The sequence below is a fragment of the Lissotriton helveticus genome, chromosome 2_1 (assembly GCF_964261635.1).
Source record: "Lissotriton helveticus chromosome 2_1, aLisHel1.1, whole genome shotgun sequence".
Taxonomy (NCBI): Eukaryota; Metazoa; Chordata; class Amphibia; order Caudata; family Salamandridae; genus Lissotriton; species Lissotriton helveticus.
The window spans coordinates 1,869,264,021-1,869,290,250 of NC_136059.1; the positions used below are offsets into that span (position 1 = coordinate 1,869,264,021).

Sequence of the window (26,230 nt, forward strand, 5' to 3'; positions counted from 1 at the left end):
TGTCTGTCCTTTTCTAACTCTATGTACATGCTTATTAATTAGCCTTTTCGAATATTGCCAGTTGAGACATTGTTCTTGTTATAAACGTTCATAACACAGGTCTCAACTGGGTTTAAGGTTGCACTGCTGTCATATGGTCTCTCTAATCTCATTTGCAGAACGCCTCAAGGATCATTCCTCAGTTCCACACTGTCCAACATCTACATGGCTCTTCCAAACCCAAGGAGTCAATGTCTTTTTCTACGTCAAAAATACCCTGCTCATTATTTCCCTCTCCGAGGAACCATCCAACACCCGAAACAGCTCACCTTCCTGCATTTCGCTAGTTGGATGAGGATCAACTATGTGAAGCTCAACACTGACTGACAAATAAAAGCAGTACTCTTCAGAAAGGACACCTCCCTACTGAGTTTGCTGGTCAGCAGATGCAGGGCCTACACCCAGCCTGGCTACCCAAGCCAATGATGCCCACTCTTCAAGATCCTCACACCCACACACAAAGCCTTACACAATTTAGTACCTACCAATCTGAGCAGCTGTATCAACTTCCACAGTCCTTCCAGAAATCTCTGATTGGCCAACCTCATGCTCTCACACATTCCCTGCATCTGCAGAGCCAGAGCAGGTGGTCAAGGCTTCTCTTATCTCTCCCAAAAGTCTGGAATGACGTACCCCGGTACATCAGAGCCACCTCCTCAGTCCTTGAGGTCACCAAGAAACTCATGATGTGTCTGTTTTCTAAACCTCAGACTCGGCCAGCACAGTCCCCTCGCCATGTTCTAGCATTAGGGGACCCTCATAGGTGAGACATGGCTTGACAAGTTCATATAGCATAACGTAATATAATAGAACTGAGCAGAATAGAACAGAACAGTGTATATATATCAATATATAGTAACTCAGTAGAAAGGACATGATCCATAGAACAGGCATGCATTTCGACCATACTGAGCAAATGTATTTTCCTACTGCAAAACTAGAGATGGGATGATAAAGTTAAATCAGCCAATTCATAGCAGATGAGGTATATTCACTACTGGCGTTATTATTCCTGGAAGAATTCCTAGCAGAATTATCACCAGCTGTATTACATGGGCCAGATGCATGTGCACTTGCATCAGGAATTTTATATCAACCCAATATAGGTTTGAAAATATTAGGGTTTTCTGAAGAAAATGGTAATTCAGGGTAGAGAAGCAGCCAAGAAAAGCACCACTGAGAAATCAGAATAACATATGATTAGTGGTCTCTAAATATGTATACTATACATTTCGCTTGCAAAAATGGCCCAGATTTACTAAGGAATCACACAACGCAGCGCATCAAGTAAAGTTACTGCACTGCCTTGTATGAATAGGAGAACAGAACAGCAACAAATCTACTAAGATATGATGCTGTTCTGCTCTCTCCCTGCACTGGTACACTTTCTGCTGACATGGCATAGTGCAAGTCTGTCTGTGTTGTTGTAAGCATAGCTTTTGCACAGCTTGGGGTTTCTTTCTGCTCAAAAACTATGCTTTAAGGCGTTTCCTTCTTTCTATGAGTGTGTAGAATGCAGCACATATGCAAAGAGGGAAAAAAACAAGGAGAAATGACAACATGTCTCCTCATTATGGCTCCCCTAAAGAAGGAACAGGATTTGGGCACAGTCATGTATTGGGCTAGGCGTCAAAACCCATGGGTTCTTGCATCTGAACGCCCAGGCACCACCCATGGAACCCCCTGGACCCAAACTAACGCAACTCAGCACATTGCTCAGTTTTGGGTTACTGTTGGTTACAATCGAAAAATCGCAATTTGCGTTGGACTGTAAACACCATTGCAACACTGGCAATAGGTTTATGTTAAAAAAGTATTGCAAACCCATCACACAGTCTTTTTCATTCTGGGCCTTTCCCGCAAAACATAATCAGCACAATAATGTTTCAAACTATAAATAATGAAACCTAATGACTTCACCAATGCGTGTTAACCTTTTCAAGACTGCAATATATCTCAGTCCAAGACAATGTCTAACTATTGAACACAGATTTGGAAAAGTAGCTACAAAACAGAGACGAAAACCTATTCAATATGGTATTCAGACCTCTCTTTTCCCCGCCCAGTGGATGTCTTTTGATTAGAATCCTTATTTTATCTATTCCTTTTGCCTCCTGCCTCACACTCCTATGTTTATATAGGTTTCTTCATTATGTTAGTAGTTCCTACCGATTTTATGAAGTTATTGATGATGAATAACTCTATACCTATAGGAATTAAAGGAATTCTTTTGAGTTCTGCTAACTCGAATAATTCTTTGTATTTTAAGTATCTTTCTTATGACCACTTGTCGAACTACTTTTTCCATTTACCACTGAATTATTTCGTAGTTTGTTTTGCAGTTTTATTTGCCTTCAGCACATTCGCCGTTTTGCTGCTACTTTCATAGAAACTTGAATGAGAGTTTGTTTCCCCTGTGTCTGAAAACATGGCAGAAGAGCAGATGTCAGGAGACTGAGATGGGAAAACAATTACATTTTTTCTGAGCTGTCTGTTTCTCCAACCTCGGGGTTAAAGCGAGCCTCTCGGGAAATAAGCTGAGGCTCAGTAAATATATAAATTGTTTAATATCTTCTTCGTTCTTTACTTGAACAGGCTATGATGAAACAGTGTACACACATTTAGGAGCTTGTGTTGTGTTTAAACTACCTCATAATCTATATTACATTTTTGAAATTGATTTAGGTATATCTTAAAACCAGTCATTAAAACCTTAAAATGAAAGTTCTCAATAGAACTCCTCTGATTATGTAATAACTATTATTTAGCTAAAACTCGAGAGACATGTATGATGGTGATCTCATAATTCCGCAGGTTGCGTTTGCATGAGCCATGCCCTATTCAAAGAAGCCATCCATTATTCCAGGCCATATTAATTGTATTTAATGACCAACATTGCCTCAGATCTGCTCACCTTTAAGTTGTCCTCATGTTTTTAAGCATTGTGAAGCTGTCCTTCTTTTATCTCCTTGGTGTAGGAAGCCTAGGCACTGGTGTGCTGTTTTACATGTAGCCACTTGAACAAAACCCTCCACTTGTGTACTTCTTTGGTTCTGTAATGTGACCAGCCGCAGAAGGAGTCACACTCCATCAGGCTAAGTCAATCTGACCCTGGCACAATAGTCTTTTTATTTTTATTTATAACCTTTAGTTATCAACTTAAAAAGCAGAAATTGGCTTCAGAATATATTTTCATTGGTAGCTTGGAGAAGGGACTTCAGAGGTATGCCAAAGTATTCCCTGAGAAACTTCAATGGGAGAGTCAGAGTATCTTTAACTCTACTCTTGGGTCCATAGACAGCAAATGTAGCCTCTTTAATTATGGCCTGATGTACTTTAGAACCATTGCTTGTTGGAAGCCTGTCCCGGCATGTTGTTCAGGGCTTTCATCTTCTATTTTCAGGGGGTGAGATCAATCCGCTTTTGAACCACATGAGATTATTATGCCAGCAGGCACAATATGGATGGGCCTCTCAGACCATCAGGATGATAGAATAACAGAGTACTGCCATGACCACTCCATAGTTAACAATGATTCATATCTGGCTGGGCTTGTATTACCATTGTGGTACTCTCGTGTTCCCTAGGACTACTAGGATTACAAACACTGCAATCGAAAGTGCAAATCAAAAATGGACGAGGTGGCTCAGTTAAGTTGGGGAGAGAGCTCCACCAGAATTAGAATTTTGGAAGATAATGAGTTGAAAAATATTTGTCCAGCACTCTCCCTTTTTTTTCTTCAAATAGGGATGCACAATTATCTTGTCCTATGGGATATATACGTGTAGTGGGGGAGGGTCATTTTTATCATCTTTAAATCTTTGTGCTTAGGAAAATATGGTCACAGTTATTGGCCCAAAACCCTAAGCATACAGTGAATGTCGCTAAGCGCTATCACTACAAAAGACAGGGAAGGACAAATAAAGTATTCAGCTCATGGAACAACTCACCTGATCACTGGGTATAAATGCAAACTTGCATACCGGGTCAAAGCGACTTGTAGGGTAGTGCAATGCCCATGTCACAAATATGTTACACATAGCTACCATGTCCAGATTCCAGATGTTGCAGATAGCTAGTTCAAAATGGCAGCACTATGTCACATGGATGCAACATGTAGACATGATGACTGAATCCAAAATGGTACCACGCCCATTTCTCAAATGTTGCCTAACCTTTGCTGGATAGATGTCTGCTCCGGATCAGAGACAACAGTAATTAGGGGCACAGCCGCACCAGATCAGAAAATGTTCAACCAGGTTTCAGCAGTACACACCAATAACACTTTCACCATTCCACTTCACCCTTCAACCCTCATCGACATTAAAAGGAAGGCTCTGCATGAAAGTGAGTAATTTCTCTTTGAACTATTTAACATTATGGTTGTATTATAATGGGCGGTTGAAGGATTACCTGCATTGCTCCAATATTGTGCCAGTAGAAAATAAAACCCTTTATTTGTTAGGGGATTAAAGCTTTATTTCTTCATGCAGAAACATGCACTGTACTTGCACCAAAGATCTTGGCACTGTGGCCATCATCACCAAGAGTGTTTAAGTCAGCAACCATATTAAGGACAGAATGTAGGGGGAACAAGGTTTCACAAGCCATTGGTTGACTTTACAGTAAAACATAATACGAAGTAACTGTCAAACATTTGGGTTATTGGTCGAGGGGGATGAAACCCTACTCAAGTAACAGCCATAATCACTGACAGGGTGAACCACAAACAGTCACCAAAGTAGCCTAGACTTGACCCTCTGGTAGCTTGGTGCAAAAAAAGTCAGTCTTAACTAAGAGGTAATGTGTAAAGTATGTATGCAGCACTTAAACAGTAATAAAGTAAAAACGCAATGCAGGAAACATTTTGCAACAATTTGAAAAAAAAAGCAAAATTCAATAATTTATTTGAGACCAAAATGACAAAAATACAAATATGGAAATATGCAGTTTTAAAGATTTAGATAAGAGTAGTGACAAAAGCGCCAACTGAGGGTATCTGGTTATGCTGAATGAGATGGGACAATGTCACATGTACAGGCTGACCACGACAGAGTGCAGGCCAAGCACAGGACCAAGACTGGCCTGCTGAGGATTGTACCTTATGCCCTTGGTGTGTGATCAGCGTGGGGTTGCATTGTGAGGCTACGTATCATCCAGCGTCAGTTCCAGTAAAGCAGTGAGGCTTTGCATCACTCTGTGGTGGTTCTGATGAGTCTGGAAGTGGGGTGCAAGGCTTTATTGTGCACTGCGTTGCTTGGCATCAATCCCAATGCACGTGGCAGCTGTGTGGTAAGGCTTTGTTGGGCTTCCTGTCAATTGGCCCTGGATTTGCCGGTTACTTCAGTTAGGCCAGGCTGAGCTCTCTCTGACAGCCAAGGTTCCAGGCTTTCGGGTGGCATAACTTGGGGATTAAGAAATCACTCCAACAGATGGCAGCAGGGCTCAGGCAGATGCAGTTGTAGGTCCAGGCAGGTACAGTATAGCAAGTCGGCTAGGCATGTGCAGGTTGGTCTCTGGAGCTTGTTTTGTCCCTGTAGCTCTGAGCAGGAGGTCAGTCAGCTGACCCTTGGAGTCACTGAGTCTGGGATGAAAGGAGCAGTTCTAGTCTTCCTTCTCAGCAAGCAGGGCGGGTCTCAAGCAGCAGTGCAGCAGGGCGTTCTTCTAGTGTAATATGCATAGGTTCAGGGATGTATCTGAGGCTCTCCTTTTATGCTGGTGCCCACTTTGAAGTGGGAGAAGCTTCTGGAGTTTCCCCCTACAGAGGTGTCTGGAATTTTCTGCCTCCCTGCCCAAGTCCTGGTCTGCATAGAGCACAATAAGCTAATGTGAAGTCCTTTGTGTGTGTGCTGAGGCAGCCCCATTGAATTGCAAGTAGCAGGTGAGCTCCACCTCCTTATCCTGACATTTGTGGTCCATCCTGCCAACATCCTGATAGTCCATCCTGCCATTGATGGTCCATCCTGCCAAAACAGTCTTTATTGTGTGGCTGCTTAGGAGAAATACACAAAGACCAACGACACCTAGTCATGTGATCCAGGAACAGCCTTCAGGTTCCAAATGGTTAGGATAAGAAAATTGCAACTTTTTTAAAGTGGCATTTTCAGAATTTTGACTCCAAAACCGACTTTACCCTTAAAGAGAGTTTTTAAATTACAATTCCCCAGACACCAAACATGACTGCCCTACCTGATCCCAATCCCAAGTTACCACTTAATAAACGGAATATAATAATCCAATGTTATCCTATGGGAAAGGTAGGCATTGCAGTATTGAAAAATGGTTTTGAGAGTTTTTCAGTACTAGGACATGTAAAACTTAAACGTACATCATCCAAATTTTAAATACACTGCACCCTATGGGCTGTTTAGAGCCTACCCTAGGGGTGACTTTTATGTGTTCAAAGCAAGTTTTTGGTCTGGCAAAAGGTTTATGTTTCCAGGTCAAAATCGTAGTTTAAACTGCACACACTGCCTAAGGCATGTTTAAAAAGGCTACTTAAGTGTGTGGCGCAATCAGTGCTGCAGACCTTCTAGTAGCATTTAATTTACAGACCCTGGGTACATGTAGTCCCATTTTACTGGGGACGTACATGTTAATTAAATGTGTCAATTGAATGTAAACCAATGTTGCTATGTTTAAAGGGGAGAGCACAAGCACCTTAGCACTGGTTAGCAGTGGTAAAGTGCAAAAAGTCCTAAAATTCAACAAAACCGGATTCAGAAAACAGGAGGGTCAAGGCAGAAATTCTGGGATTGACCCTGCAAAGAGGGCCAAATCTAACAGTAACATTCCTGGGATACTAATTTGACCTGTAGCAGAGGGGAAAAATCCACAATGTTTTACAAATAACTTCTGGCTTCTAGTTCATTTGATAGGGTTAGCCATTCTGGTAAATCTTCTGGTTTGGAAATACTGGGCTGATGATGCTGGATAGATGTTTCAGACTTTTAAAGGTTGTACTTAAATTTATGATGATGAATGTAGACCACAACCCTGAATATAGACTGGATATGAAGATAATATACTTGAGCATTAAGAAAAATCCAGAGAGAAGAACCAGATCGCTCAGAGGAGCAGTTACAATGCAGTATGGCACAATTCCATCGCTTTTCAAGGACTGGTTTCATAAACTTGGTACATGCAAAAAGTGACAGAAGGACATGGTGTACAAAAGCAGACAGGGTGTGTTGGTTTTGGCCACATTTTAGTAATGGGCACATCATTATGTCAATGTTCCCTGTGCAAATGCACTAATGTTTCAAGTACTGGGTATGCTCTGCCTGACAGCGAATATTCTGTGCAAGCTTGATGATGCTCCAAATAGAGTGAGTGGTGGAAAGAGAAATGTGAGGGTTGTCAGCACATACTTTAGTACTCCAAACAGATTGTGAATACTAGATGGAAAAATCACATTACATAAAAGAGCACAGAGCTCGTGAACTCTCCGGTAGCAGCAGTAAAATGTTCCAAAAGTAACATATTTTTTGTGATGAAACTGTCAGATCAACTAGTGACCTCAAGGACAAATCCTCACACAAAAGAAGATTATGTGTTTCCCGTGTCATTCATTCACCACAGACCTGTTCAAGGATGACACCTCCTGTTCAGCAGGATGTTGTGCAAAGGAAAACTAACAGATTTGCACTCCAGAAACAGAGTGGGCAACACCAGACGGCTCACTGCAGATTAGGACTAAAAGAAAGATGGCGTCATGTAAAAATGAATGGTCCCAGGTGGATTCAGGCGCGTGCGTGTACTAAACGTTGTTGCTCAGCACACATATAGATTAGCAATGGAGAAGAGCTTCAGACTGTCACACAGCACCTACACGTGCCGATATGACGACGGCGCCTACCTACTAGACCTGCTGACAAAAAAACATTGCATGCTCACACTTGAATTTCAAAAGAAGACACAGCACGTGCAAAAGAAATGGCTCACCAGTATTGACAGCAGCCAGTAAAAACACACAAAAATTAGTTTTCCTGCCTTAAGATCCTATGCGGTCCCAAAAACGTAAAAATTGCTCACATAGTAAGGTGCGCATTACAGATCCAAAGCACAGGCAGAGATGAAGGAACAGCCTGTTGAACTATGTTCCTTGACAGCACTGCCAATTCCAGAAAAATAAAGTCTGCCAGTTTTTCCACATCAACGCAGATAGATCCTTAAAAACATCATGCTGCTGGAAATGTTCAGCGAGCTGAAGGTTGCAAAAACATGAATACCAGAGCATATAAATAATTGAAACACCTCCTGGCTATGTCTGTCCGTTGTGAAGAACACTGGTGGGGCTTCCAGGTGCTTAGTTGCTTAATGCAGGCTCTTGACATATTCCTTTAGTAGTTTCTTCCAAGTAGTTACTAGAAGTTTACCCCCAATAGCTCCTCACACATAGTTTTCATATTTCTTTCTCCAAATCATCACCAAAATGTTACAATGAAAAAGTCAGGTAGACGAGGTGTAGGTTATAGATGAAGGTTTATTGTCTTAGTTGCAGGTAAGTATATATAAGTATATATCTTAGTTCTTAGGATAGTCTTGTGGTAAACCCTATGGCAAGCCCCACCAGGAGCAGCCTCCATGCTGCTGCTCACCCTAGCATTCCATTCACCACCATGCACAACATTCCACACAACACATTTAAACTGGCTGTGCAGCAAGGACAAGAGCACCAGGGAAGATGCTTAGTACAAAACCAGATATAACAGTGAGGCATGCAGAATCAGGTAGATTCTGAACAAAGCAAAGAGACAATACAACGACAGCCCATTGCCAGGCAAAGAGCTCTGTGTGTAGTGAGAGTATATGCTCTGCTGCTAGTGACCTGGAAGTGCACGGCAACTGAAAACTCCCACTGTAGGCTAAAAGTAGTATAGCTTCCTGATCCTCTATTGCCCAGTCTCCCACAGCTTCCATTCTCTCTGCTGTTTGAGGATTGTGATCTACAACTGAACCTTGTGAGAACATCCTTAGCACCAAAATCCTTCCCTTGGCGATTTTCAACTGAAATCCTGTCACCCACCTCCTGCAGCACTTCTAAACTCTGTCATCCTCCATCCTTTATCGAGTACGCTGCTGACCTTTCACCCGAAGAGCCTGCACTTCAATGAATGAGCCCAGATTTATGGTGTTTGTATAATGTAGTGCAGCAAGCAAAATCAATGTGCTTCATTGTGCAGACGTGTGCCAATACAGGCACCCTTGCTTCATAGAGCAAGGGTGTCTACTTAATGGGCTCCATAGTTTGTGTGCAGGTAGGGTTCCCTTCATACACAAACGCTGTGCTTTAAGACTATTTCCTCTATGTATGTGGGCTGCAGCATGCAGCTTACCTGCAAAGAGAAAAAAAACAAGAAATAAAGATATTCCATATCGTTACACCAGCATTAGGTAGCTGCAGGATTTTGAATAAATCCATGTCTGCAAGTCTTCGTGAATATGAATTTGCATCAAAATCTTTGAGTGCATGCACAGGAATGCCCATGCACCACCCATGGAATGTGTCTGTTACTGAAAGTAATACAAGGTGGCATTTGTGTTAGTTTATAAATCGGGCCTATAATGTTTGGTGGACTCCACCTAACTTTTTAAAGCCCGTTTAAAGGACAATGGTTAATGTTCACAATGTTCTGCGCATGAAGGAACTCTTGTGCACATTATGGTAGAATGTGAAGTATTGAAAATGCCTGGACAGAAATAATGCACATTAATAATAAGATTTTTTAAGTCAAATATTATCTTTAAAGTCATGTATTTATTCTTGGGGGGCTTGTGGTGAAACTACTGAGGTGAAAATATGTCAACAGGATAGTGCTCTTTTTATGTTCTTGCAAAAGTTGATACTAGGCTGGCTAAAAATTATCACATCGCAGGTGATGGGCCCGAGTAGTCGATGTATGACAACTTGATCACTTGAAGAGATAATTACTACATGATGTCAATGATAAACATTTTTCTTTTTAGAAGTCCCCCTAGAAAAATCCCAAAAGCTTGAACATTCGAAGAAATCTGCTGAGACTGAATGAGTCAGAAAATGAATTGAGAGCCCAATGTGTATGGCATGCTAAAAGACAATTGTACTTTGATTGACAGTTATAAGGTTGATATGGGAATACAAAACACTTCATATATGGAAGTTGTGCGTGCATAATACAGGCCTCGCTATTATTCTCTCTTGATCCTCTCTCTCCTTTTATTTTCGTTTACTTATAGTTGCTCTTTGTTTTGTAAGAAAACCGCATATCATTTTTTCGCAGTTTTGCAATGGAAATTCAATAATAATGCTTGAACAAAAAACAAATCTTGTCCATCAAGAAATCTATCCAGATGATCTTTGCAAGCAAAACTCGTCAGAATAAACTTACTGTGGCCGTGACATCAGTCATCACTCTCCATACCCTAAAATAATTTGAAAAATGTCATCACTGCAATCCTCAAAGGAACAAATGCTCACCCAGAAAGGATGTCTAATTGTAGAAGCATGTCAGGAATTCATAGAAATGTGAAAGTTATTTTGTTTTCAACCTGATTACCTTCCGATCTTGAGAAGTATGGTCCACTGAGAGATTTCAAGTCTTACTTCTGACCTTGACGAGGGATTAAAACGACTTTTCTATATCTCAGGGAGGAGCTGTTCCCATTTCCATAATCTCTTTTTAAACTGTCTGGCATATAGGGGCAGATTTATGAGGCCCTTGCGCCTCTTTGCGCCGCAATTGTGTCACGTAATGTGACGCAACGGCGGCGCAAACAATGCACCCTATTTACAACATGACGCATCTAGGAGATGCGTCACGTTGGAAACCCCTGCGCCATAAGGAGGCGTTCCTGCGCAGGGGGGGGGCGTTCCTGCGCAGGAACGCCTCCTAAAAGTGGCTGAGTGAAATCTATGAGATTTCACTCAGTCACTTTCTACGTCAATTCCTTACGCCTGCTTGAAGCAGGCGTAAGGGTGACGCACCATGTATTGTAGGAGTCATGTCGCACTTGCGACATGACTCCTGCAATGCGCCGCCCGTACGCCGAGAGATGCGTCACGCATCTTCACTGCCTTGCACCATGGGTGGCGGAGCAGTGGCGCACTGTGGCGCACATTAACTGGCGCATCCCTGGGGATGCGCCAGTTAACATAAATCTGCCCCTTAGTATTTTTCTGAGTGAAATGGCCCTTAGCTGGTTCATATCCTTTTCCCCCTAATTGCACGCATTAGGTTAGCTAGGCTCCACTATGTGAGATCCCACCGCCATTGTAGGAGGAGTGCAACCAATGCTCTCCAAGCGTCTTAAGTATGTACCTGGACACAATATTTAACACTCTTGCTGTCAGGTATCACTTGTACACTGGCGGCGCACTGTTTTTTTGGTAAACTTACCCAGGGTTCTCGCGACTGTCTGCAATTCGCAAATGGCGTGAAGGAAGCACAGTACTGTATGCCACAAAACTTGCTCCCTCAGTAAATGTAAATGTAAATGTACAGGAATTTATATAGCGCAAATCACCAAGCGGTTTCTAAGCGCTTGCTTAGGGAACCCGTCCTGGTATTCCCCTGTGAGATAACCCCGGCAGGGTATCCGCAAGGTGAAAGCCAGGCATCCCGCCGCGAGGGGCCGTTGTGGAGATTAAGCAAGCTATTGCCCAGAGTCGCAGAGTGTGAACCCGTGAATCGAGTAGGCACCGGAGCGAGAATTGTCCAGTCCATGGACATTTTAGGACTCAAGACCTTGCCAAGCCAGGAATTGAACCCTGGTCCCAGGCTGACCTCTGCTTCCAGGTCTGCCTCCTCTAACCAGTGTGCCACACTTCTCCACTCAGTAGTCTGAAGTCCAAAATCTTACTCATTTGCCATTCACCCTTTGGCTCTTCCTTTTGTATGGTCGTTTTTCTAGCGTCTTCCTCTTGCTTTCCTTTCACACATAAATGCAGTCACTAAAAGCACCTTCCATTACCTTCACTTGCCCCATTGTGTCCTCCATTGCTTACACTTGTAGACAAAACTTGCTTAGGGTTTGATCAGGAATATTGCAACAGTTTATAGTAGGTCCTCTCCTAATGAGCAGTAATGAGCCCAGTCCCATACTGCTTGCCCTATACTTATGCTAAGACAAATTGACCACATTGTGCCTGCCCTCCAGTAACTTTAATGACTTTTGAATGTGTAGTTGACTCCCTCATACGTTGTCCACAAGTCTCTTTATGGCCACATCCTAGCCACTTAACATAAGTCTAGCCTTCTGACCCAACCAGGCATTAAAGATGGCTAATTAGAGCATTGTGATCAAATATACTCGAAGGCTTAAAAGGTTTGGTGTAAGATGCCTACATGTGCAAGTTTCAGGCCTCGCGAAAACTCTGCCACCGGCTCCATGAAAATCTACAATTGAGTGTTCTTAACACTTAACATATTCCATTGGTCTAATAACCTGGTGTGCTGTATTTTTAAACAACACTCTATAGTTGGCTGATTGCTCAGCTGCCTTCTCCTTCTCTCATGAATAGCTTGGAGCAGAGGTCAAGATTGCTGACCTGCGCACTGATAGCATTCATTAAAACAGGAAAGTTGTGTTTTCATGAATACTGATAAGTTAAATAATTAGCAGTGCGAGCAAAGGCTCATAGAATTATGTGTCACCTCGCAGGTGGCAAGTGTGCACCCTGAAGCCCTTGAAGAGGAACCACCACTGTGTATAACAATCAATTAACTAATCAATCAATATTTATTGAGCACTGGTATTCACCCCTGAGGGTATCCAGGCGCTTAGGTCTCACTGGTCTTAGTCAAAAAGCCAGGTCTTGAGTCCCTTTCCGAACTCCATGAGGGAGGGTAACATTCGCAGGTGGAGTGGTAGGTCGTTCCAGGACTAGGCGGCGAGGTAGGAGAAGGAAAGACTGTAGCTTTGGCCGGATATGTGTTCAAAAGCAAGGGAGGCGGAGTGTAGGTGTCTGGCGGGATGGTGGAAGTTCAGGCGGTGGTTGATGTACGCTGGTCCCTGGTTGTGGAGGCCTTGTAGGGGAAACAACCTTTACAACGCAACTTTTACAACGCACTATCTTTACAACGAAACTTTTACAACGCAAAAACCATTACAACGCATGTTTTTACAACGTAGGTACCTTTACAACGTATACCATTACAACTTAAGTATTGGTAAGTATATAATTATTTTTAAAATGTTATATGTTTGGGTTTTTTAAGGGGTATTTTTAGGGTTCAGGGTCAGTTTTTAGTTTTTGGGTAAAGGGGTATTTTTAGGGTTCTTGGTCAGTTTTTAGTTTTTGGGTAAAGGGGTATTCTTAGGGCTCATGGTCAGTTTTTAGTTTTTGGGTAAAGGGGTATTTTTAGGGTTCAGGGTCAGTTTTTAGTTTTTTGGTAAAGGGGTATTTTTAGGGTTCAGGGTCAGTTTTTAGTTTTTGGGTAAAGGGGCATTTTTAGGGTTCAGGGTCAGTTTTTAGTTTTTGGGTAAAGGGGCATTTTTAGGGTTCAGGGTCAGTTTTTAGTTTTTGGGTAGAGGGGTATTTTAAGGGTTCAGGGTCAGTTTTGGGTTTTTGGGTAAAGGGGTATTTTAAGGGTTCAGGGTCAATTTTGGGTTTTTGGGTAAAGGGGTATTTTTAGGGTTCAGGGTCAGTTTTGGGTTTTTGGGGTACAGGGGTACAGGGTTAAAATAAAGTAAAATTAAATTTAAATTAAATTAATTAAATGAAAATAAATTAAATTAAATTATATTAATTTCAATTAATTAACATATAAAAAATTAATATATACTTACCAATATTTACGTTGTAATGGTATGCGTTGTAAAGGTACCTGCGTTGTAAAAACATGCGTTGTAAATACATGCGTTGTAATGGTTTTTGCGTTGTAAATATTTTGTTGTAATGGTATGCGTTGTAAAAGTATGCGTTGTAACGTCATAGATCCGCCTTGTAGACGTGTGTTAACATCTTGGACTGACATCTTTTCTGGACGGGAAGCCAGTGGAGGTTCCTGAGGAGGGGCGGGTGATGTGGGTGCATTTGTGGTGGTTGAGGATGAGTCAGGCCAATGCGTTCTGTGTAGTCTGGAGTCTGGGTGGTGATTTCGGTGTAGAGTGTGTTTCTGTAGTCCTTCCAGCTGGTGACAAGGGCTTGAATAACATTTTTGCTGGTGTAGATGGGAATCCATTTGAATATTTTTCAGAGATGCGGAGGGTGTGCAAACAGGTGGAAGAGACTGCTTTTACCTGTCACTTCATTTTCAGTTTCATGTCCGGGACGATTCTGAGGTTGTGGGTGTGGTTGGTCTGTGTAGGTCTGAGTTTTAATCCCACGGAGAGGTGTCTTCCTGAAAATCAGCACTTTCGTCTTGTAGGTGTTAAGCTTCAGGTAGTTGGTCCTCATTCAGTCGGAAACACTCCGCATGGCATTGTGGAAGTTTGTTCTAGTGGTGGCGGGGTCTTCCGTGAGTGAGAGGATGAGTTGGGTGTCGTCGGCGTAGGATATGATGTTGAGTCCATTGGTTCGAGCGATGTTGGCCAGGGAAGTCATGTAGGTGTTGAAGAGGTGGGGCCGAGAGATGAGCCTTTCAGGACGCCACAGATGATGCTCTTGGGCTCCGAGGTGAAGGGTGGTAGGTGGACTCTCTGGGTGCACTCCTGCTTAACAGCCTGAACACATCAGCCATGTGCTTAGACTTCCTCATCCTGCAGGCTTTCCTATCTCATCAAGTATTCCCCTGGCTGAATGCACAGACTTTTTCTGTATAATTTCATCATACATGGCTATCATGGCTATCAAGCTGACTCCAGGCTTGTACATCACCATCAAACCCTCCCTTGATGCTAGCTATTCTCCTTGTACCCCTTCAACCATATAACTCTGAGACTTCAACAATTGTATATGGAACACTTTTAATATATATCTAAGTAAAGGGTTAAAAGAAAGAGGTGACTCACTCCTGCAGGAAATCACACTTCTTTATTGATTTGGGCTGGCAATTTGTGTTTTCCTTCGATTTTGGGTATGTCTCTTAGTACATTGGCAAAATGTATGGCAGTAGCAGCCACCACAACACAAAGTTGGCGGGGCGGGGATGGACGGGCAGGGAATGAATGGGAAAATATAAAAAAAAAAATTAAACGTATCTCTTGCTGCTGCTTCTGACGTCAATGGCCGCCTCAGTGCTCTCCAAGAAGTCACTGGAAAGGCTATGAGAGAAGCACTAGAATTGGTCTGAGCAGTCTGCTCTGCCACTCAGACACTATCCTTTGGCTTTTCTCCAACCCGGGTTTGAACTCAACTGGGTTAGAGAAATAGAAGTACACATGTCTGTTTGGCCGGCCTAGGATGGCTGGCCAAACTTACATGCGCACTTCCAAGTGCCAACCACCTGCCTCTCATGGTCCCGCCCCGCCCGACATGCATCCCAGAGTCATTAACAGAAAAATAAAATGATATTGTTTCATTATCATTTTATTTTTCTGTGGTTGACTGACGAGTGGGGCGACGCTACTCCGTCATTACGTGGGAGCCACCCTTGATGTATGGCCTAGTGTAATAACTGTTTTTGAAAGAGAAGGGCAAATAACCTGTTCTGAGTTTCTCTCCCTTATTGACTCCCTTGTCCGTACTGTAATATGCAGACTAACTTCACAATAAAATCATGTATTTAATAGGGCAGTAGGGAAACGGTGCCCTATATGTTACGACAAATCTAGAACCCCGTATGCATATTAAAAAAAATATAACTCTCAGGCCTAGCCTCTGGCTACAGTATTTCAATAAACAGTTATGCATCTCAATATCAAAGGGAGTGGAGTTGTTTTATGTTTTAAACGAATGTTCAGCCTTTGCCTCAGAATCCAACAATCTTCTGGGCCCGGCTAACTGAATTGCAATGGCCTATTTTTGAACAGTGTATCTGTGTTAGACCTGACATCATTGGCATGAGTCTCTCCTCCATTTTTTCTGTTTGCCTCCTCTGTTTACGATGTTTTTGCTGGCATATTGCTTTGGGCACTGTGCCACTGCTGATCAGTGCCACAGTGCAAGTGCTCCCAATGTGAAATTGCTGTATTGATTGACTTCCATGTTTGGCTTATTTGGTTTACTGTCAGTCCCTAGTAGAGTGCACCAGGAGTGCCAGGGCTTGTAAATACAAATGCTGCTAGTGGGCTTGCTTTAATTGCAAACACAGCAATGATGGACAGAATGTGGATCAATGTCACACATTCACCCCAGTCCAAAGATCTGGGCCCAAATCCATCGTTTTTCCACTCCACACCACCCTGGGTTAGACAATGGCGATATGCAAATCAGCGCTGACCCTGTGCCCCATGGGAACAGTCCAGTCCGAACTACAAAAGCCATGTCCTTCCCAGAACGAAATCAAGCATCCGAGGACCGGCCCGGTTTCGAGGTAACACCTCTCATCAGCCCGGCTAGCTTGACTCCAGTGGTGTGGAGTGCCTGGGACTCACGTCTGAGCATCCCCAGTACACTTAGAGCGGTAATTGCAAACACAACAATGATGGACAGAATGTGGATCAATGTCACACATTCACCCCAGTCCAAAGATCTGGGCCCAAATCCATCGTTTTTCCACTCCACACCACCCTGGGTTAGACAATGGCGATATGCAAATCAGCGCTGACCCTGTGCCCCATGGGAACAGTCCAGTCCGAACTACAAAAGCCATGTCCTTCCCAGAACGAAATCAAGCATCCGAGGACCGGCTCGGTTTCGAGGTAACACCTCTCATCAGCCCGGCTAGCTTGACTCCAGTGGTGTGGAGTGCCTGGGACTCACGTCTGAGCATCCCCAGTACACTTAGAGCGGTAATTGCAAACACAACAATGATGGACAGAATGTGGATCAATGTCACACATTCACCCCAGTCCAAAGATCTGGGCCCAAATCCATCGTTTTTCCACTCCACACCACCCTGGGTTAGACAATGGCGATATGCAAATCAGCGCTGACCCTGTGCCCCATGGGAACAGTCCAGTCCGAACTACAAAAGCCATGTCCTTCCCAGAACGAAATCAAGCATCCGAGGACCGGCCCGGTTTCGAGGTAACACCTCTCATCAGCCCGGCTAGCTTGACTCCAGTGGTGTGGAGTGCCTGGGACTCACGTCTGAGCATCCCCAGTACACTTAGAGCGGTAATTGCAAACACAACAATGATGGACAGAATGTGGGTCAATGTCACACATTCACCCCAGTCCAAAGATCTGGGCCCAAATCCATCGTTTTTCCACTCCACACCACCCTGGGTTAGACAATGGCGATATGCAAATCAGCGCTGACCCTGTGCCCCATGGGAACAGTCCAGTCCGAACTACAAAAGCCATGTCCTTCCCAGAACGAAATCAAGCATCCGAGGACCGGACCGGTTTCGAGGTAACACCTCTCATCAGCCCGGCTAGCTTGACTCCAGTGGTGTGGAGTGCCTGGGACTCACGTCTGAGCATCCCCAGTACACTTAGAGCGGTAATTGCAAACACAACAATGATGGACAGAATGTGGATCAATGTCACACATTCACCCCAGTCCAAAGATCTGGGCCCAAATCCATCGTTTTTCCACTCCACACCACCCTGGGTTAGACAATGGCGATATGCAAATCAGCGCTGACCCTGTGCCCCATGGGAACAGTCCAGTCCGAACTACAAAAGCCATGTCCTTCCCAGAACGAAATCAAGCATCCGAGGACCGGCCCGGTTTCGAGGTAACACCTCTCATCAGCCCGGCTAGCTTGACTCCAGTGGTGTGGAGTGCCTGGGACTCACGTCTGAGCATCCCCAGTACACTTAGAGCGGTAATTGCAAACACAACAATGATGGACAGAATGTGGATCAATGTGACACATTCACCCCAGTCCAAAGATCTGGTCCCAAATCCATCGTTTTTCCACTCCACACCACCCTGGGTTAGACAATGGCGATATGCAAATCAGCGCTGACCCTGTGCCCCATGGGAACAGTCCAGTCCGAACTACAAAAGCCATGTCCTTCCCAGAACGAAATCAAGCATCCGAGGACCGGCCCGGTTTCGAGGTAACACCTCTCATCAGCCCGGCTAGCTTGACTCCAGTGGTGTGGAGTGCCTGGGACTCACGTCTGAGCATCCCCAGTACACTTGGAGCGGTAATTGCAAACACAACAATGATGGACAGAATGTGGATCAATGTCACACATTCACCCCAGTCCAAAGATCTGGGCCCAAATCCATCGTTTTTCCACTCCACACCACCCTGGGTTAGACAATGGCGATATGCAAATCAGCGCTTACCCTGTGCCCCATGGGAACAGTCCAGTCCGAACTACAAAAGCCATGTCCTTCCCAGAACGAAATCAAGCATCCGAGGACCGGCTCGGTTTCGAGGTAACACCTCTCATCAGCCCGGCTAGCTTGACTCCAGTGGTGTGGAGTGCCTGGGACTCACGTCTGAGCATCCCCAGTACACTTAGAGCGGTAATTGCAAACACAACAATGATGGACAGAATGTGGATCAATGTCACACATTCACCCCAGTCCAAAGATCTGGGCCCAAATCCATCGTTTTTCCACTCCACACCACCCTGGGTTAGACAATGGCGATATGCAAATCGGCGCTGACCCTGTGCCCCATGGGAACAGTCCAGTCCGAACTACAAAAGCCATGTCCTTCCCAGAACGAAATCAAGCATCCGAGGACCGGACCGGTTTCGAGGTAACACCTCTCATCAGCCCGGCTAGCTTGACTCCAGTGGTGTGGAGTGCCTGGGACTCACGTCTGAGCATCCCCAGTACACTTAGAGCGGTAATTGCAAACACAACAATGATGGACAGAATGTGGATCAATGTCACACATTCACCCCAGTCCAAAGATCTGGGCCCAAATCCATCGTTTTTCCACTCCACACCACCCTGGGTTAGACAATGGCGATATGCAAATCAGCGCTGACCCTGTGCCCCATGGGAACAGTCCAGTCCGAACTACAAAAGCCATGTCCTTCCCAGAACGAAATCAAGCATCCGAGGACCGGCCCGGTTTCGAGGTAACACCTCTCATCAGCCCGGCTAGCTTGACTCCAGTGGTGTGGAGTGCCTGGGACTCACGTCTGAGCATCCCCAGTACACTTAGAGCGGTAATTGCAAACACAACAATGATGGACAGAATGTGGATCAATGTGACACATTCACCCCAGTCCAAAGATCTGGTCCCAAATCCATCGTTTTTCCACTCCACACCACCCTGGGTTAGACAATGGCGATATGCAAATCAGCGCTGACCCTGTGCCCCATGGGAACAGTCCAGTCCGAACTACAAAAGCCATGTCCTTCCCAGAACGAAATCAAGCATCCGAGGACCGTCCCGGTTTCGAGGTAACACCTCTCATCAGCCCGGCTAGCTTGACTCCAGTGGTGTGGAGTGCCTGGGACTCACGTCGGAGCATCCCCAGTACACTTGGAGCGGTAATTGCAAACACAACAATGATGGACAGAATGTGGATCAATGTCACACATTCACCCCAGTCCAAAGATCTGGGCCCAAATCCATCGTTTTTCCACTCCACACCACCCTGGGTTAGACAATGGCGATATGCAAATCAGCGCTGACCCTGTGCCCCATGGGAACAGTCCAGTCCGAACAACAAAAGCCATGTCCTTCCCAGAACGAAATCAAGCATCCGAGGACCGGCCCGGTTTCGAGGTAACACCTCTCATCAGCCCGGCTAGCTTGACTCCAGTGGTGTGGAGTGCCTGGGATTCACGTCTGAGCATCCCCAGTACACTTAGAGCGGTGATTGCAAACACAACAATGATGGACAGAATGTGGATCAATGTCACACATTCACCCCAGTCCAAAGATCTGGGCCCAAATCCATTGTTTTTCCACTCCACACCACCCTGGGTTAGACAATGGCAATATGCAAATCAGCGCTGACCCTGTGCCCCCTGGGAACAGTCCTGTCCGAACTACAAAAGCCATGTCCTTCCCAGAACGAAATCAAGCATCCGAGGACCGGCCCGGTTTCGAGGTAACACCTCTCATCAGCCCGGCTAGCTTGACTCCAGTGGTGTGGAGTGCCTGGGACTCACGTCTGAGCATCCCCAGTACACTTAGAGCGGTAATTGCAAACACAACAATGATGGACAGAATGTGGATCAATGTCACACATTCACGCCAGTCCAAAGATCTGGGCCCAAATCCATCGTTTTTCCACTCCACACCACCCTGGGTTAGACAATGGCGATATGCAAATCAGCGCTGACCCCGTGCCCCATGGGAACAGTCCAGTCCGAACTACAAAAGCCATGTCCTTCCCAGAACGAAATCAAGCATCCGAGGACTGGCCCGGTTTCGAGGTAACACCTCTCATCAGCCCGGCTAGCTTGACTCCAGTGGTGTGGAGTGCCTGGGACTCACGTCTGAGCATCCCCAGTACACTTAGAGCGGTAATTGCAAACACAACAATGATGGACAGAATGTGGATCAATGTCACACATTCACCCCAGTCCAAAGATCTGGGCCCAAATCCATCGTTTTTCCACTCCACACCACCCTGGGTTAGACAATGGCGATATGCAAATCAGCGCTGACCCTGTGCCCCATGGGAACAGTCCAGTCCGAACTACAAAAGCCATGTCCTTCCCAGAACGAAATCAAGCATCCGAGGACTGGCCCGGTTTCGAGGTAACACCTCTCATCAGCCGGCTAGCTTGACTCCAGTGGTGTGGAGTGCCTGGGACTCACGTCTGAGCATCCCCAGTACACTTAGAGCGGTAATTGCAAACACAACAATGATGGACAGAATGTGGATCAATGTCACACATTCACCCCAGTCCAAAGATCTGGGCCCAAATCCATCGTTTTTCCACTCCACACCACCCTGGGTTAGACAATGGCGATATGCAAATCAGCGCTGACCCTGTGCCCCATGGGAACAGTCCAGTCCGAACTACAAAAGCCATGTCCTTCCCAGAACGAAATCAAGCATCCGAGGACCGGCCCGGTTTCGAGGTAACACCTCTCATCAGCCCGGCTAGCTTGACTCCAGTGGCTTTTCTCCAACCCGGGTTTGAACTCAACTGGGTTGGAGAAATAGAAGTACACATGTCTGTTTGGCCGGCCTAGGATGGCTGGCCAAACTTACATGCGCACTTCCAAGTGCCAACCACCTGCCTCTCATGGTCCCGCCCGCCCGACATGCATCCCAGAGTCATTAACAGAAAAATAAAATGATATTGTTTCATTATCATTTTATTTTTCTGTGGTTGACTCTGACGACTGGGGCGACGCTACTCCGTCATTACGTGGGAGCCACCCTTGATGTATGGCCTAGTGTAATATCTGTTTTTGAAAGAGAAGGGCAAATAACCTGTTCTGAGTTTCTCTCCCTTATTGACTCCCTTGTCCGTACTGTAATATGCAGACTAACTTCACAATAAAATCATGTATTTAATAGGGCAGTAGGGAAACGGTGCCCTATATGTTACGACAAATCTAGAACCCCGTATGCATATTAAAAAATATATAACTCTCAGTCCTAGCCTCTGGCTACAGTATTTCAATAAACAGTTATGCATCTCAATATCAAAGGGAGTGGAGTTGTTTTATGTTTTAAACGAATGTTCAGCCTTTGCCTCAGAATCCAACAATCTTCTGGGCCCGGCTAACTGAATTGCAATGGCCTATTTTTGAACAGTGTATCTGTGTTAGACCTGACATCATTGGCATGAGTCTCTCCTCCATTTTTTCTGTTTGCCTCCTCTGTTTACGATGTTTTTGCTGGCATATTGCTTTGGGCACTGTGCCACTGCTGATCAGTGCCACAGTGCAAGTGCTCCCTATGTGAAATTGCTGTATTGATTGACTTCCATGTTTGGCTTATTTGATTTACTGTCAGTCCCTAGTAGAGTGCACCAGGAGTGCCAGGGCTTGTAAATACAAATGCTGCTAGTGGGCTTGCAGCACGTGTTGTGCCACCCACAAGAGCGGCCTAGTAAAAGTATGTCTGAAGGTCTACCATTGCTAGACAACGTGCAGTCTGACTGTCACGAGGACTGCGCAAGTACACCTACTTGCCAATCCCTAAACCTTCCCTTAACTTCATGTTAGTCACCCCTATGGTAGGCCCACGGGCAGGGTGCATTGTAAGCATAAGGTAGGACAAGCCTGACAAGGTTGGTATGTCTTGATAGTGAATTACAGCCATATTCGTTTTTCACTATTGTAAGGTAACCTGCTCTCCATCAGTTAGAATGGGCTGCCAGGATTATTAATGCTATAATCCTAGCGGGCTCGGGGAGCATGGTGCAATGTCGAGTTTGGTATCCCTGAACTCAGGGTTTAATAATGCATCCGTTGGGGTGGATGGTTTTTAGACTCTGTGTTTGAAAATAGCACTTTTAGAAAGTAGCTATTTTCTTGTCTAACTGTCTACCGGTCTCTGCTGGTTCTGGTGTGCGTGTGACAGGAGCTGGGTGGCTCCAGAGGTCTGAATGAGTCAGTGTGGGGTGAGTGGGGCATTTGCATCGAGAGTAGGGGAAGAGTAGCTCCTGATAGCCTGCCCTGCCTGATACAATGCTGGCTCCGCCCCCCTGCCAGGCGACTGATGACTCTGTGCCTGCCAGGGACTTTCCTGGCCCCACCTCCTGCCGGGCAACTGATGGCCCTGCCCCTGCCAGTGACAATGCTGGCTCCGCTCCTGCTGGGCGGCTGAGGACTCTGCCCTGCACAGTGAATAGGCCAGGCAACACCCACAACAAACCCAGGATGGGGGGAAATTCCCCTGCATGGACAAAGGGATCAAAGCCAAAAAGGGGTATAAGAGAAGGACCCCTGAACCAAGAATTTAGATCACTTCTGACAAGGAAATCTGAACCACGGACAAGAAGCCTGCTGATCCAAGGACTGCCTACCCCTTCTGCCAGAGTGCTGTTTGTTGGGGGAATCCTGCAGTTGCTTCTTTATTTTTGCCAAGGAACCAGGAGAGAGGAACTGAGTGTGTACTCTCAAACTTGCTAAAGAAAATCTCCAAGGGTTGGAAGAGTGCCAGCCTCCTGTTGAAGTCACAGGGCCAAAGGACTTCATTTATTTGCTAAAAGTGCTTGTTGCTGGAACCTGAAAATCCAGCACCTCTGAAGAATCCAGCAATCTCGACGCCGACGGATGCCGCCGAATTCAGCTCGACATCGTGAGTAACGGCTCCAGTGTCCCGCACCTTCGACGCCGGCCGCCGGGCCCGATCGACGCCAGTAGCGACGCCAGTGAGTAGCGAGTTCGGCTCCAGCTCCAAGTGACCCTGTGTCGACGCCGCCGCTGATCACATCGACGCCGAGCCCTCTCGACGCCGTGAGCGCTGCTCACTCTTGCAACATCGACATCGCCGTAGCCTGCTTCATCCCGTGAGCGCTGCTCCCGCCTGACTTCGGTCGACGCCGCTGCAGATCGCCCCGACTCCGAGGCCCGATCGACGCCGAAGACGCGACGCCGGACATCTCGACGCCGCTGATCATCGAGTGCTTCACTTTTCCAAGGTACTGTGTTGTGGGGGTCTGTGCGACTCCGGGCTCGACGTAGCGCTCCTCGCGGTCGACGCCGAACCTTTGGATTAACTTTGCCTCGACGTCGTGTGACTCCCGTGTGGGTTACATTGTTGCCAAGAACTGTGTTTTAAAGAAGAAGAGTTGCTTTTGTTACTAAAGACTTTGTGCTAAGAAGAAACCGTGCTTGAACTATTATTTTTCCTTCCAAGAGTATTTAATAAGACTGTGGTATATTTTTGTCGTTATTTGGTCTTGTGCTAAGCCTTATATAAACATTCTTATTTTTATAATACTACTGTGTCGTGTCCATTTGTAGTGTATTCACTTTATTACTGTATGTGGTCATAAATGCTTAACGCACTGCCTCTGAGATAAGCCTGTCTGCTTTGCCAAGCTACCAAGGGGGTGAGCAGGGGTTATCTACGTGTGTGATCCCCTTGCCCTGACTAGAAAAGGTGTGTCCCTATTTGTCAGAAGTGTATACCTCTGCCAACTAGAGACAGCCGCTTCTAACAATCTGCATCAAGGACCAGCGCAAAAACAACATTTCTAATCACACACCACGGCAAAAAATTACATTTTGTACTAGTTGTGCGTTGAAAATGTTGATTTCAGAACTGGTTAAGGTTTGTCCTGGAATCAGTGGAAAATTGCCCTGCGCTGAAGCAAAATAAATACGCCACTGTTGACCTTTCATGTAAAAAAATTATCTGACCAATGCGTAAATCTAAGCTGGTTTACGCATATCAAAGCTGGTTAACTAACTTGTGTATGATGGTTTTTTACTCACATTTACGTTTATGTTTTTTTTTTCTCTTTCAGTGTGCTCTGTATGCCGAAATGTAAAATCCGGACTCCCTGTCTAATGGCATCAAATCCACTGCTTGAGTTCTTCGCCAGAAGTGTTACCAGAAAAAAAGACAGCAAATATATTTTTTATCTTCAAAATGATCACCATTTCTGAAACTTCACACTTGAAAAAAGTACTGTGTGACAGTGACTCCAAAAACAATTGACAAGGGACGTGATAAATATATTCAACTCTGGAGGTGCAAATGGTACTTGTCTGGGCACAGATATTTTGATATATTGTATATTTTTTAGAGTGAATTAAATAGATCAGTATTTCCGGCACAGCTCAAAATAAAATATATGAGATATACAATGTAATTTGTTACCACCCTTCTAAAAATAAAACATACTTTCTGTTTTTGTTTTTAATTCGATTGCAGTTTATTTTGTCAGCTTCTGCACAATTTCAAAATTTCCTTGGAGGCCATTCGTACACAGATTTAGGGCGAACAGATATGGGGCCATAATTATAGGGATCTCATGAGTTTCGAAATATATTTATTTAGCTCTGTTTTATCTGGTGTTTCTAGGTATAAAACATGATGATGTTGATTCAAAAAAGCTGTTCGCGTATGTAAGTCTAATTTACATGCACAAAGTTTATTTTTTAGGACTGTAAAATGACATTTGTAATTCTTAAAAGTCGGTTTTGCACTTGAAAAATAAGTTACACCCATGAAGGTTTCCCGAATAGAAAATGTTATCCCATAGGTGGGAGGAGGGGGTGTGAGTTTGTGAATTCCCATAAAGATAGAAGTGGATGGGAGGGGTTCTCGTACTTTTTTATTTATGTTTTTGCATGCAAATTTTACAGGTTCGCAGGTGTAACCTGGGAATCGTTTGTAAATCCCAGAAAATCCCAAATCAGCACCCATGAGATGTCTTGCAGCTCTTTGCTTGATGCACATTTGTGAAACTATAAAGTGCTTCTCTGGATGGACCTCCAGCGGTATAAATACTAGGCCTGGTCGGTAAATTCCGTTCCGCTTGCGGAATTTGGGTAATTTCACATTCCATCTAGGACACGAAATTGCCAGAAATTCTGCGATCCACTGCTTTGCAGAATTTTTTGCTTGTTTGCGCTTTCAAAATGCATGTTCACAAGATATTTCTTCCTGAGCACGCAAACACCGTTCGCAAACAGGAAAAAAGTGGAACAAACAATTTCACGTGTTTGCGGAATTTCGCAGAGCTTTGCATAGTGCAGCTACGCAAATTCCACCCACCCCTAGTTAATACCTGAGACTGGTCAAATCAACGCATTAAATATATTGTAAAGCACAATAGGTTCCACAAAAAGGATAGAGAATATATTAGTATCAAAGTATTAATGTTTACAAAAAGTGACTGGCTCGCAAAAGGCAGAAATCATGTTAGCAACATTTTATAATCAGAACACGTATTTAAAATAACAGGCAATCAAATTAGATCAAATCTTATGACGCAGAGAAAGAACCAGCATACAACTACCTCAGAGGGAAGGACAAAGGAATAGTCAGTCCTCTCTTAAGAGAACACTCTAAAATGTTTGCTCTGCTCTTCTCTTCACTGCTCTAAAGACACACAGGGGGATATTCTCAAGGATTCTCAAGGATGGCGAAACCTACCGCAAACACCAGTTAGTGGCATTTTTCTTATCACCGCCTAACCCTGAAAACTATCACCATGTTAGCGGTGTATTACCAAGCCGTCACTACATGGCGATAGTATTAGGGAAAGGCGTTGAAAACTGCCGCTAACATCAGCGCAATGGCGACAGGAAATCCGGCGTAAGCGGGCGTTAACTACCGATAGGCCCATTAGCAGGAAAAAAGCTCACGCTA

At 44.8% G+C, this 26,230-nt stretch overlaps 1 protein-coding gene across 1 annotated transcript in view; it reads left to right on the forward strand.

Moving 5' to 3' along the window:
• LOC144819964 (bifunctional heparan sulfate N-deacetylase/N-sulfotransferase 4) overlaps nucleotides 1-24,725 on the forward strand; it is a 994,778-nt gene extending 970,053 nt beyond the window's left edge. The window contains exon 14 of the mRNA XM_078677645.1: nucleotides 24,378-24,725. The gene's annotated coding sequence lies outside the window, so the exon portion shown is untranslated. The remainder of the gene's footprint in view (nucleotides 1-24,377) is intronic.
• The last annotated feature ends 1,505 nt before the right edge of the window (nucleotides 24,726-26,230 follow it).